Source organism: Thamnophis sirtalis, unplaced genomic scaffold (genome assembly GCF_051295495.1).
Source record: "Thamnophis sirtalis isolate CommonGarterSnake01/CBP01778 unplaced genomic scaffold, rThaSir2_p1.2 scaffold_12, whole genome shotgun sequence".
Taxonomy (NCBI): domain Eukaryota; kingdom Metazoa; phylum Chordata; class Lepidosauria; order Squamata; family Natricidae; genus Thamnophis; species Thamnophis sirtalis.
Window position 1 is genome coordinate 32,060,141 of NW_028261392.1, and position 13,320 is coordinate 32,073,460.

The 13,320-nt window shown below is 42.3% G+C and overlaps 1 protein-coding gene across 1 annotated transcript in view; it reads right to left on the reverse strand.

Moving 5' to 3' along the window:
* NCK2 (NCK adaptor protein 2) overlaps positions 1 to 12,096 on the reverse strand; it is a 76,538-nt gene extending 64,442 nt beyond the window's left edge. Inside the window, exon 1 of the mRNA XM_014064156.2 lies at positions 11,755 to 12,096. The gene's annotated coding sequence lies outside the window, so the exon portion shown is untranslated. The remainder of the gene's footprint in view (positions 1 to 11,754) is intronic.
* Positions 12,097 to 13,320: the final 1,224 nt, after the last annotated feature.

Here is a 13,320-nt window from a genome sequence, read left to right on the forward strand (position 1 = left end):
AATTAAGGGTTGCCATGTAGCTCACCTCCCATTATCAGAAGGACATCAGGTGAAAAATATCCTACTTAAAATTAAACAAAACCATCGATTAAAATCAGAGAAATCAAGTCCCTGGGCGAAAATAGTATCTTGAGCCAATATCATATTCCAAATAATATCTTGACCCAAAAGTCATATCCAAATGAGAATCTCAGTTTTAATCACACTGACCTTGTGCCCCCCCACAACACACACACACAAGGAATATATAACAGAACTTCCCAAAAAGTTGAAGGATCTATATGGTTCCATTGGGGGACTATACAAAAAATAGTTTCTGGATTCTAACCAAAAGTATATTTAGTGCAAAGTTATGACTAATGCATTTTAAATAATATAAGGATTGCAGGACTGTTAAAACTAAATATCTGAATGCGTTTATAATCTTAAGTATGATTTAGTCCTATTAATACCATGTTTTCCCGAAAATAAGACCCCTCTGCTAATAAGCCCAATCCGGCTTTTCAGAGCATGCACCATAATAAGCCCTCCCCTGAAAATAAGCCCGCCCCCAACTATTTAAGCGCATGCGCAACTGGTCCCCACCATTACCACTGTACCACTATCAGTACAGCTTACAGGGCAAAAAGAGGGCCTGCCGCCTGCCGCAAAAAGAGTGGAAGGTTAGCAATGGAATCACCCCCTCCTGCATGTTCCCTCTCGTGCAAAAAAACACAACACCTCTCACCCCACCTCAATGGTAAAGACAGCCTGCCTGGTTCCCTTCCCTGCCACCCCTTTAACGAGGGGTGGCAGGTGGAGGGGGAGAGAAAAGTAAGGCGTGCAACCAGACTGACAGCTCCGCTGCGTTCCTCGCCCTTCCATCCATTGAAGCCCCTTGTAAAAAACCTGTGAGTTGGATTTATTAGCTATTCCCCAGCATTTTGGGGTGGGGGGAATGCAAAGGCTTTATTAGATTTTCTAGCTCGGACCCGAGGCAACTGGAAACTCGACACAAAACACTTTCTTCCTCCGTGCTTCTTTCTCCCTTCCCTTCCTCCGATTGGCTGGTGGCTAACTATCTCTTGAGCCCAAAAGGCCGGGGTGAAGAGTATCTCTCCCAAAGGCCCGTGAGGAAGGGCTGGGGACAGAAGAGAAGGACAAACAGCCAGGTGCCTCACAGCCGAGACATAGTGATAAGAGGTGGATGACTGGGGAAGAAACCCTGGGGGCGAAACAGGTGGGCGAAGGGCAGGAGAACAGTCCTATTCCACACTAGGATGTGGGTCTCGCTTCTCCCCCCACCCCTCGCTAAAGGGACGTTGAGGAAGGGAAGAAGCCATGCAGCTGTTACATTGGGGAAGGAGGTGGCAGGCCAGCAACGCCCCTCGAACCCCATTCCCTCTCACGCAAAAAGAACAGCTCCCACCAAGCCCCAATGATAATGGCCGGCCTGGCTATTTCCCTTCCCCGATGTGTCCCTTTAGTGAGGGGTAGCAGTGGGGGGAGAAGTGAGACGCGTGTCTTAGTGCTACGGGAGACTGACAGCTCTGTTGCATTCCTTGCCCTTTCGTAAAAAAAACACCTCATGAGTTCAACTTGCGAGGGTTTTTTTACAAGTGGCTTCACTGGACGAATGGACGAGGAACGCAACGGGGCTCAACAGGTAAGAGGCACACCTTGCTTCTCCCCTCCTGCCATCCCTCACTAAAGGGGCCACAGGGAAGGGAACCAGGCAGGCTGCCTTTACCATTGGGGCAAGGTGGGCGGTGTTGGGCTGCGAGGCGCCTCTTACCTTTCCAGGTCCATCACGTTCCTCACCATTGTGTCCAGGGAAGCCCCTGGTAAAAAAAAAGAAATCGTTCTCACGACTTCAAGAAGTTTGATAGAACTCGCGAGAGGTTTTTTGTTTTTTACCAGCGGTTTCCCTGGGCACAATGGCGAGGAACGCGGTGGAGCTGGAAAGGTAAAAGCCGTGCCTCGCTTCTCGCCTGCCCCAGAAAATAGTAAGCCCTCCCCTTTAAGAAGCCCAAGGCCATATTTCGTGAGTCAAAAAATAAAATAAAACCCTGTCTTATTTGGGGGGAAACACGGTAATTACTTCATTATATATTTCAGCATTCTTTTTTCAGTTCACCATCAAAGCTAATTATACAGGTTAGATAACAAGATGTTTTGATTGCTTCTTTATGGATAAAGCTCAATACTATTAAAACTAGAAAAACAAAGAAATTTCCTTTTAAGAAGCACCATTTCCAACCCTAAGAAGCTAATAAATACTCAATGTTGTTGTATCTACGCAGCTCCCGCAGTAGTATTAAACAAAAGCAGGGGGGAAAAACATAGTTGAAGGAAAAAAATTATTTAGTCAGTTATTTGTGCAACTCAATCTTGCGGCTAAAATTATTTTTAACCCTTCAACTGCATACTAAAAATTTTGTAAAACTGTTTGGAACTACATGGAAGACAGGTTTGTAGAGGGCCCATCACATTTAGTTTCAGAAACATAAAATACTTTAGATGAGTATTGTGTACTTTACACAGAAAGATGTGTAAATGTTGGAACAGTTATCACGAAACGGCCCAAAAGACTTCTCATTTCCATTGCGTTTCCAAAATCCACATAACAAATGCACCACTTAAACATATTTAAGCCTGTGTTTATTAAGAATGAGCACTTTTCCCTATCTTATTAAAACTATTTAAGAATAATGCTAAACTATAGCAGTATAATGTTAAGTCTTGCATATTTGCTCATTACAAAAGTCAAAAAAAGTTATCTTGTGCTGATGTCTGCAGCAGGCACACACACACAAACACACAACACAATTACATGATTGCACTTGATCAGCTTACATTTAAAATTGTTTGCAGTGTCCTATGGTCACTTGACTATGATTTGCTACGTTTTTCCCTGTTTTCCACTGATTTGGGAGAATGAATGCAGACTGATGGCTGTGTGTTTTGTTTAATAATTGCATGTTTTAGACCTACAATTACATGATACGCTTAATAGCCACTGTAAAAACTGTCATAAAAATTGGGTCCAGCCATGTAGGTGCCTCGACCTACAACCATCACAACTTACACCAAAATTCTGGTCCCTATTGCAGTCATAAATTAAGGACAAACTGTAGACTGAAGCATCACTTCTTTCAAGATTTTGTGTTTATTTGTTTGCTTTCTGGTCTAAACTATATTCCCTGGAAAATACCAGTACTCTGACATCCATAATAACTATTTTTGTTAAGCTTCTCAGGACAGAGAAAATTGGCTAAAAGCTACATCTTAGTGAGCATATCCATTTTAAAATTACTTAACCTGAAAGTCAATATCATATTGGATGCAGCAATGGAATAATGAGATTGAGGGGCTCCTTCTGGCTGCATAAGAAGTCTTAAGTACAAATACATATAAAGCCAGAAGAGAGCAACAGACAGTAAATGTTTCTGCAAAAAAGTTGAATAAATGGTGGACCACCTAGTTAGCTGTTACAAGAGGATTGCACATACTGATTACAAAGATCGGCATGACAAAGTAGCAACAACGGAATTTCTGCAAGAAATACCATTTGCCTGTAAGTAAGAATTGGTGGGACCCCAAAACAGACAAAGTCATAGCAAATGAAGAAGCTAAAGTGCTCTGGGCCTTTGAATTCAAACAGGCAAGCATCTGTCACACAACATTCAGACTTAACAATTGTTGATAACAAGGACAAAAAATGTCTGGATAGTGGATGTGGCAGTACCTGGAGACAGGATAATTAAAAAGTTCTGCAAACAGAAGTAGAACCTTTGCAAAAGAATACAAAAATAATAGCAATAGTAATAGGCAGGGCAGGAGCAATCCCCAAACATCTGAAGCACCTCTTAAACACTATGGGCGTTGACAAAATCCCCACCAGTTAACTGCAAAAGACAGCTTTAATTGAAACCACTTACATCAGGATGGCGAACCTTTTTGGCACTGAGCGCCCAAACTGGATCACATGTGCATGTGTGTGCGCTGGAGCACTGGAAACCCAAAAACCAGCTGGCTGGTGCACGGATGCCTATTTTGGGGGCATTTTTCTAGTTGTTTTCAGGGTGGTTTCAGGCCGGTTTTTGGTCTGAAAATGGCCCAAAACTGGCCTGACAAACAGCTTGAAAACAGCCTGTTTTTTGGCTGTTTTTTGGGCCATTTTGAAGCTGTTTTCAGGCAATTTTTCAGCTGTTTTTGGCTGCTTTCAGGCCGTTTTCCAGCGTTCTGGCGCCTGTGAAGACCAGCTGGAAACCAGAAGAGCAGCTGGCGATGGCACACATGCCCACAGAGAGGGCTCTGAGTCCCATCTCGGGCACACATGCCTTGGGTTCGCCATTACGGGCTTACATCCTGCCTCTCTACCTCTACTATCATCAAACATCTACCTATCCCAAGTCCTCGAGAAAGTCTTGATAAATGAAAAAAACCAACAACAAATCCAGTCTAAACACTAGCTGATAGATGCGACAAAGCATAATAAAAACCTATATGCAGCGTTACTCCCAAAGACTATGGCTCACAACAATCAAATAAATTATATTAAGATCAATAGCAGATACAAAAGGGAAATGTGACAGAATAGATCAGGAGTGTCAAACTCATGGCCCGTGGGCTGGGTGCTTAGACCTGGCCCATAGGGCCAGCCTGGAAATAGCAAATGACCAGCCCACGGTGCCTCTGCTACCAAAAATGGGGCAAAGGAGGGCCATGTGCAACCCCCACACACCCCGTTTTGGCTGCCAGAGTGCTGCAGGAGGCCATCCTTGACTCAGAAGACTATAAAAGAGAGGAAAGGTAAAATATTTTATCTTTCAGGCCTGCAGGATTCTGCTATTATAGCCTATGTGATCAAGTAGATCAAATAAGTATTAAGAAACAAAATCACAGAAATGTACGCCTATTTTTATAACGTATAAAGCCATATCTGCGGAGGCGCGGTCCCGTGTCAGCCCCCCCCCCAGCCAGGCCCCCTGGTCCTCTGAGGTCAGACACAGCCCTGATGCAGCCCTCAATGAAATCACATTTGACACCCCTGGACTAGATGGAACAAAGCAAATCTCCCTCACTCTTGCAGAGTGCAGCTATCCATATCTCAGAGAAAACGTATTCCCGAGCACATAGTGCGCCAACCCTTAAAGAATTTAATTGGCCAGGCAGCACTACAGAGACAGGCAGTGACAACTCAGTAATGCAAACCGGGACTCAGTGCATCTCACAAAACAAAGATGTTATATGTACATACTGAGACATGTCCATCATCCTCCCCCCTACCAAACGCTTAGTGGAAATGGCTATGGACAAAGGAAGAAAACTGCTGAAAAAAGAATGTTTCCATCTCCATCACTCAGAGCCAGCTCAAAAGTATATGTGGTCAATGGTATTGAAATCAAGGAGCACAAGGATGGATGCACGGCCTTTATCTTGGCTCACTAAAGGTCATCAACAAACACAACGAAAGCTGTCTCAGCATTAAGTCCTGGCTTGAAACATGAATGCAACAGATCTAGATAATCTATTTCTTCCAGGATTCTCAACTGCACCCTGACAGGTGATGGGATTTTGTTCTGATCTGGGGGATCAAAATCCCAGTGGAACAAAGGAAGCACTCCAGACATTGGCACCTGGAAGTTAATGCAGGTTCTGGTATGGGTCTGGTTGTTATACTAGTTAATAAGGTGACTCTGTTGGAAAACAGAAATCAGAAACCAACTATGTAGATCCATTTTCTTTTTAATGGATCTATACAGTTGTTATCTGATTCCTGTTTTCCACAGCAGGTTCCTTGGGTGGATGGATAAGTTCCTTGAGTGGATGAGTGGCTATATATAAACTAAATAAATCTCACTGCTTTCTCTAACGGCAGAACATGAACGTTTTAAAAGCCCAACATCTTTCCAAATTTTAAATTGGCATTTGTTATTTTGCTTCCTCTTTTTTAAGTAGTTCATAAGAATACTTGCCTCTGTTATGACTGCTGACTTAGCCTTTTGTGGTATCTAACATCATCTAAGGAATTCCCCGACCCCTAGAAAGAGGTTTCCAGTACAAGTCTTTAGTAAGTCTGAGGAAATTAGTGAAGAAGTGAAAGCAAAGACACTGCTGGACATAACCCATTGTATTCTACCTGTTAAATAAGAATCTGAGCAGGAACAAACCCTGCATACCTTTTAATCCATTTCAACTCTGTCATTACTTCCTTAATTATTTAGAATGGAGGCATACGGATTGATTATACTGTATCTGATGTCTGCGGCTGTATAATTTATTTCTGTCACCCTTCAAAATGAATCAAGTGTAGGTGGCAAAGAGAACAAAATGTATTAATGTGCTTCAGCTGCCTGCTGGAACATCGACAGTCCTAATTCTAGGTCACTTCCTGCCTAACTTCCCATTAATCAGAAAAATACATGATTTTTCATTAAAATATTTCAGGTTTATCAACTGTAAAAACACTGGAAGTAAAATTAAGGCCACATGAAAGATTTTCATGCCTTATACCACTGGTACTGGAAGCATCTATTAATAATAACAAACTATACTTTTTAAAATATATAATAGAAGTGCTACAATTAGACATAAGGGTTGCATAAAATATTTAAAAGACTCATTCACAATATTTGGGAGCATCCATAATAACTCTTCTCAAGTTAAATCAGCCATATCTCTGAAAAAGTGTAGGCAGCTGCTTTGGAAGGTATGTGTCTGCAATTATTATAGGTACTTTTTTTTTGGCTGGGAAAAAAACAGCAGGCAGACTAGGGAATTTTTTAAACAGTGAAACCTAGATTTTGCTTTACAATTGACTTTGTACATAGTAGACCAAATTTCCATTGTAATTGATGTCATTTGTATAAATTATGTCACTTTCTATAGATTTACATCACTTGAGTAATAACCACATTATTCAAATAGCTAAATGGATTCAAGTAAGTAAACTCAATTGCATAATGATATCACAGCAGTGACGCAAAATGATACCAGTAACATAATTTATGTAATATAAGTAATTATGATAAATTGTATTTAATAGACATTTGTAAATAACTGAGTGACCTCTTCATCTCCTCTACTGAGAATGCCCTATGATACGAAGAAACCTTTAGGAAACTGATTCACTTAACATGCAAGCTTAACTAGTATGATAAGATATCTACAATTTACCCTGGAAAAAAACTAAAGCTGGGAATACTTTTTTCAAAATTACTGGGAAACAAAAATGCAAGGAACACGACTGCAGCACTGAAATAACAATGATGCTTTACATTTTAATAAATAACTGTTCAGTTTAGTATGTATTGTCAGCTATGACTTTACAAGTGTATATTTAAGATTTAAAATCTTATTTTTTTTCTTTTATAGAAGTTATAAATTGAATTAACAATTGACCTCACTCAAAATAGAAAAAAATATTCCAAATGTATAATGAAACACTATATAATAATAGAAAGAAAACTAATGAATAATCAAACACTAAATATCAAAAGTAAATCACAAAAATAAAAGATCCAGTTAGAAAAAAACTATGAAATTACTTATTTGACATCTACATAAAGTAACAATGGAACATCTTCAGAAGTCAATGTAGTTACTACAAAATACATAATAGGAGCATTTTATAGTTATTAATAAAGCCTAAATCCTAACATATGCATCAATAAAGTTTATCTAAACAATATTGAGTAACAAATCTGGCATGCTAAATTTACAGTTGTGCCTCATCCTAAGCCAGGGGTGTCAAATGGCGGCCCACAGGCTAGATGCATCATGCAGAAGCCACGCCCACCTTAGCTCCACCGATGGGAAAAACGCCACAAAACATCATGGGACGGCAATGTTACACACCGAGTTTGACACCCGTGTCTTAAGCATTCCAAATTCCAAATGTATCCCTAAACATTGTTTTGGTATTAAATGTGCACAAGACATACTTGGCCATGCACACCTTATGCACATTTGTCCGTCCCATTAGTACTTGATCTTGCCATGTTCAGCTAGATGGTTTGAAGAAAGTTTAGTAACTTCTTATGCTCTGTCAGTGCAACGAACAGGCATACCTGAAAACATATCCCACAACTTATCCCACCGTGCCTATTGTCCCTCTCCTACTGTCCCCGTTTATTTGTACTCATTTCCTTGTTCATGTCCATCTTTATACTTATACCTCTTATCTTGTACATGTTCGGCAAACTAAATAAATACAAATAAATAACATGGCAAGATCAGGAAGTAAGGAAGATGCCAGCATCTGCAATCACTTGTCCTTCACACCCATTTAAATATCCTGTTTAGGCAGAATGCCTGGCCACAGCTAGAAACATTTAATGCTATACTACTTGTTAAGATTTTGTTTATCAACCTCTATTGCTTTTACAAATAATTCAAAGTTGCAAACATATATAATACTCCTTTCTCTATCCCTCTCCCCAAAACAACAACCGTGTGAAGTGAGTTTGGATGAGAGAGTATCCAAAGTCACCCACCTAGATTTAATGCCTAAGGCAGGACTAGAACACACAATCTCCCAGTTTCTAGCCTGACTTGCAATAGGGGCTGTCTTCAAAGCAATACATAAATATCTCATGCCTAAAGTAGTAGTATCATCTCTTTAAAAATATATTCACAAATGAATTTAATAATATAATTTTCTATCTGCAAGGTCTCAAAAGATACCATGACTTTAGTATATACCAAATAAAGTATATACGATAGTTGCAAATGCATCAAATCTCCACATCTAACAGGTATACTTGACATGCTGCATTATATTTATACAAGAGCTAATTAAGACAAATGCAGATTGGTGGGCCCCAAGATAGCACTCTCGGTGATTGTGGGAATGCCATTATGTTTTAAAAAGGAGTCAGAGATGATTCTAGTAATTACACACCAATAGATATGCTGAGTATTACAGAATAAGCAAGCTTTTTGCCATTTACATTGGAAAATCCTGAATTGGATAGAAAATGAATGCATCCTACACAGAAAAACTAGCTGAATTTTGTGTATGGTGATCTCCATTGATCAAATAATCATTGTTCAACATGCAGCTAAAAAGTATTCTGCAGGATCAAAATCTCCATATACATGCTTCTGATTCCACGATCATTCTGAATATTTCTTATACTCAAGGTAGTGAGCTAATGCCTGATATTCATTTATTTCAGGTAACAGCATTAACGTAGCTTTTATATGATAGTTAGGTTCCTATCCTAACTACATGGTGCTCAAAATAATATAAACTAACAGCAGTATTACAGCTTCCTGAATGATCCCAAAACCCAACATTAGAGCTGGAGGATGGGCTGGAAAAGATGTAACCAGCTGTATAATTAACAATAGTCATTTATTGATTGAAGAATATTAATTTCTTAACAAATGTACCACTCTATATTTTATGATAATTTTCAATGAAGATAGAAACAGCTGTGTTTCCATATTTCTTCTACCTTTTTTACTCTCCTTATGTTGAGCAAAGTAAAATGGCAATAAGGCAGCAAATTAAGGATAAAAACAAGTAAACTTTTCAATGAGAAGAATCATTTCTCCATCCTGGAAAATCCTCCAGCAGATTTTGAGAACATTACCAAAACCAAGATTTGATGTTTGTGTATCCACAGTATTACAGAGCAGATTTAGTAGTATCCCATATAAGGAACATATCTGTTCTTCTGGATTAAGACTGCTATGTGTAATTTATTATATTGTATCTTTTTCAGAGATTTCCATATTAAGTTCCACACTATAACCACCTCTTTAAATATAATTCCCAGGCCACCTGGAGCACTTACACTTCTTCATTTCTGTCGGAACAGAACAATTCAATAGCACATAATTGGCATAATTTTCATGACTGCGTGAATTGAATCTGGATTAGGTTTGATATTGACTAGTGACTGATAACTAAAATTTAATGCTGATCTTGTTTATATGTATCCTATAATGATACAATACTTTACTAATTTTATACTATTGTTTATCTATATAAATTTTATAAAGTTTAAAGAGAACATAAAAAGTAACACAAACTAGTACAGAATAAATAAAACAAAAAGAAAAAAGTACAAAAAGATAAAAAGAAACAGAAATTTCCAATTTCCTTTGCAGCCAATATTAATTATTTCTTCTTTAATGATTACAAAAAACTTGACGTTTTCTATTATATATTTTATAACATCAAAATCACATTATAAATGCATTTTTCTCTTTCATGTAAACAGTCTATAAGAGGTCTCCAGTTAGTCATAAATGTAGATATTGTCTTTTGTTCAATAAAATCTCTGCAAGCCCTATTATTGTCAAGCATTTCTTATTGTGAGTAACGTGGAACTTAATTTTACACTATTGTTGTAAAAGTTTATTTGGGTTTGGGCTGTATTATTAAAGCATTATATTGTATTGTATAATATATATTTATATTAACCAGTATGAAGATTCCGGTTAATAGAATCTTTCCATTTAATATTACAGGATGCCTTGTTATTAATATGATTAATTTTATATTGTTCCATATACTAATCTGTCTGAAAAAAGTTGAGAGATGTGGACTGGATACAACTAAAAACAAAAATCCCAACTTTGGGTTATTGTTTTTTTTTTAAACGATGTAGTCTACTCAATCTAAATTAAAAAGGGGTCAAAATTATCCTAATCCCATTAAACTCTTATACAACAAACCTGATTTACAAGAAATATGCAAGGGATTAGAACAGCAAGCAACTCTACACATTAATGAAAATAGTAGTCTATAGAAGTTTAGATGGTTTTCCAGAGGTTCCTGAAATGTAGCTCATATTTATTACTGTGCATGTGAAGAGGAAGTTCCTTTGACACAATGCATTTTATGAAGCGACTTCAGGCCAGGATATCTCTATTCCCCACCCTGATACAAAACAGCAGTTGACAAAAACTCAGAGAGAGAAGGAGCCACAGCTACTCCATCTTAACTTCCGAAGGGTTGGGCTGGAGAAACACTCCCGGCTTTCAGTCTTCCTTATCCATCATCCTATCCCTCTACTTCCTTAGATCATTACTCAGGGGCCCATCGTCCCCGTCTTTGATTTCAATCCCCTTTCTACACTATGCACGAAGAGGGACTTTTCCCGGACCACAAATCCTCTAGGAGGAAAGGGAGATGGGCCCCTACCTACTTGCCACCCCGCGGAGGGTCTCGTCCCAATCCACCTGGTCCTGCCTCGCAATTCCCACCCACTAAAACCCCCGCCCCTTCCCTCCCACCCAGGGATTTTTCTGCAAGAAATCTCCCCACCCTTTTCTTTCAGATCCCCACCCGAAACCCCTCCCTTGTGGGGAAGGAGGGGAGAGAAACACTCTATAACCCTTTCCCTGCCCGCCCCCCGGCCAAGAACACGAGTCCTCTCCTTTCTCCCCCCCCCCCACTCTGGGTTTGGTTGGGTCTCCCCCACACACACAGAACCATCCTTTAGTTTTAGGCGCTTCGACCCTTCTGCCAATATCCCTCCCGGTGTGCCCATTCTCCCAGATCTTTCCCCCTCCGCCGAGCCGAAGGCAAAGGGCGGGGAAGCCGAGCCCAGGGGTCTCTTCCTACCCGGGCGCCTTAGCTAGGCCCGGTGGCGACGGGACGGGAGGCGGCCGGCGGAGGTTTTCGCTGGGCCGGAGTCGGAAGGCGCTTCCCGCAACTCCTCGGAGGCGGCAGCTGCTTCAAGTTTTATGGCGGCTCTTCCCTCCCTTCCTCCCTCCGTCCCTCGGCGGCTGCCCTCCTTCCTCCCTTCCTACCTGCCCGCCTGCCGGTCTGTCTCTCCGGGCTCCGGCCCAGCGGGGGGCGCGGATGGGCAGGAGGAAGAGGCGGCGGAAAGGAGAGGGGCGAGGGAGCGGGGCTGCCTTCGGCGGCGGGCTTCGCTCTTTGTCTCGGCGGCGGCCGAGAGCTGGGCTCGTGGCTCTCCCCTCGCCTTCCTGCCTTTCTTTGGCCAGCGGCGGGCCGCGCTCGCGGAGAGCTGCCGGCCTGGCCCCGCCGCCTTTGCGGGCTCCTCTTCCCCGCCCGTTCCCGGTCCGACGTGTCCAAGGCCCCGCGCTGCCGCTCGGCTCAGCTCAGCCTCGGCAACCCGGCGGCGGCGGCAGCCAGAGCTCCCGCCCCTCCCCTTCGCATAGGAGGCAGGCAGGCAGCTCCCTCCTCCTCCTCCTCTCCGCCTGCCCCTTCCCTTCCTGCCGCCGGGATCGCGCAGGGGAGAGGCGGAGATGGGAAGCCCACGAATCCGCCCACCCATCCCCCGCTCCTTCTCCCGAGGAGGAGGAGGAAGATCTCTTGCCCCGCCACCTTTTTTCTCCCCTCCAAGTCCTGCTTTCCTCCATCCGGTCGGCCAGGAAATGCCGAGGGGAGGAGTGAGGGAGGGGAAAAAAACACAAACACACACAACGCACGCACACAAAATGATTGGAGGCGCGAAAATTGCCGAGTCTGATTTTGCTTCTTTTCTCTCTCTCTCTCTCTGTCTGTCTCTGTCTCTCTCTCCCTCCTTCTCTCTCCGTTTGCAGAACCGGAGAAGTTTGCGTGGGTTCTTCCTGCTGTTCTGGCTCTCCGCTCCCCCCCACCCGGCACACGCAAGGTGGGATGGCGAAGCCAAGCGCGGCGCTGGACGCTTGACCCCGAGGCAGGACTCCCGCCTCCGCCGCGTCAGATGCCACCCCGCCTGTGTTGTGGCTCGTTGGCGTGAGGCGCCTTCCCCGCACGCCCAGGGCTCTGCAATCGGGGTTTTGCGGTCTCCTCTTAACTGCGTCCCTGCAGGTCTGTCGGCCTCATTCAAGGTGTGAAGAGACGACGGTTTAGGAGCTCAGATCAGATCCCAACCTGGGATTTGCCAGTCAAGCTCCTCCGTTTTGACGACGAGACTATGCATTACAAAATGCCCTCACATCCATATGATATTGTACTCTGAAGAAGCCCAAAGCCGCGCCTCCTGCAAGGCATAATTATTAATCCTGTTCCCAGCTCCTGCTTCCGCTGTCTCAAATGATGCTCCGTTCATTTGGAAAAGAGGCGGGGAGCAACGTGTTGTCTTGTTTGCCTTGTTGGGCACGGGAGGCCGGTTTTTCCTATTTCCCTGGAGAAACGGGATGGATTTAGATGACTCCCAAGTTTTCTGCGGGTTAAATAGGTTGCCGCCTAAAAAGAGAAAGGAGCCAACCCCGGCCCATGAATTTCTCCACCTTAGAGGAAAGGACTTTCAGTCACTAAATAGGCTGATCAGAGTAATTTCCACCCTGAAATTACTTCCTCCGGGAGGATGTTCAAAAGAGAAAGAAATCATTTATTTCCAACCTTGGGTGGAAAGAAAAAAATGATGC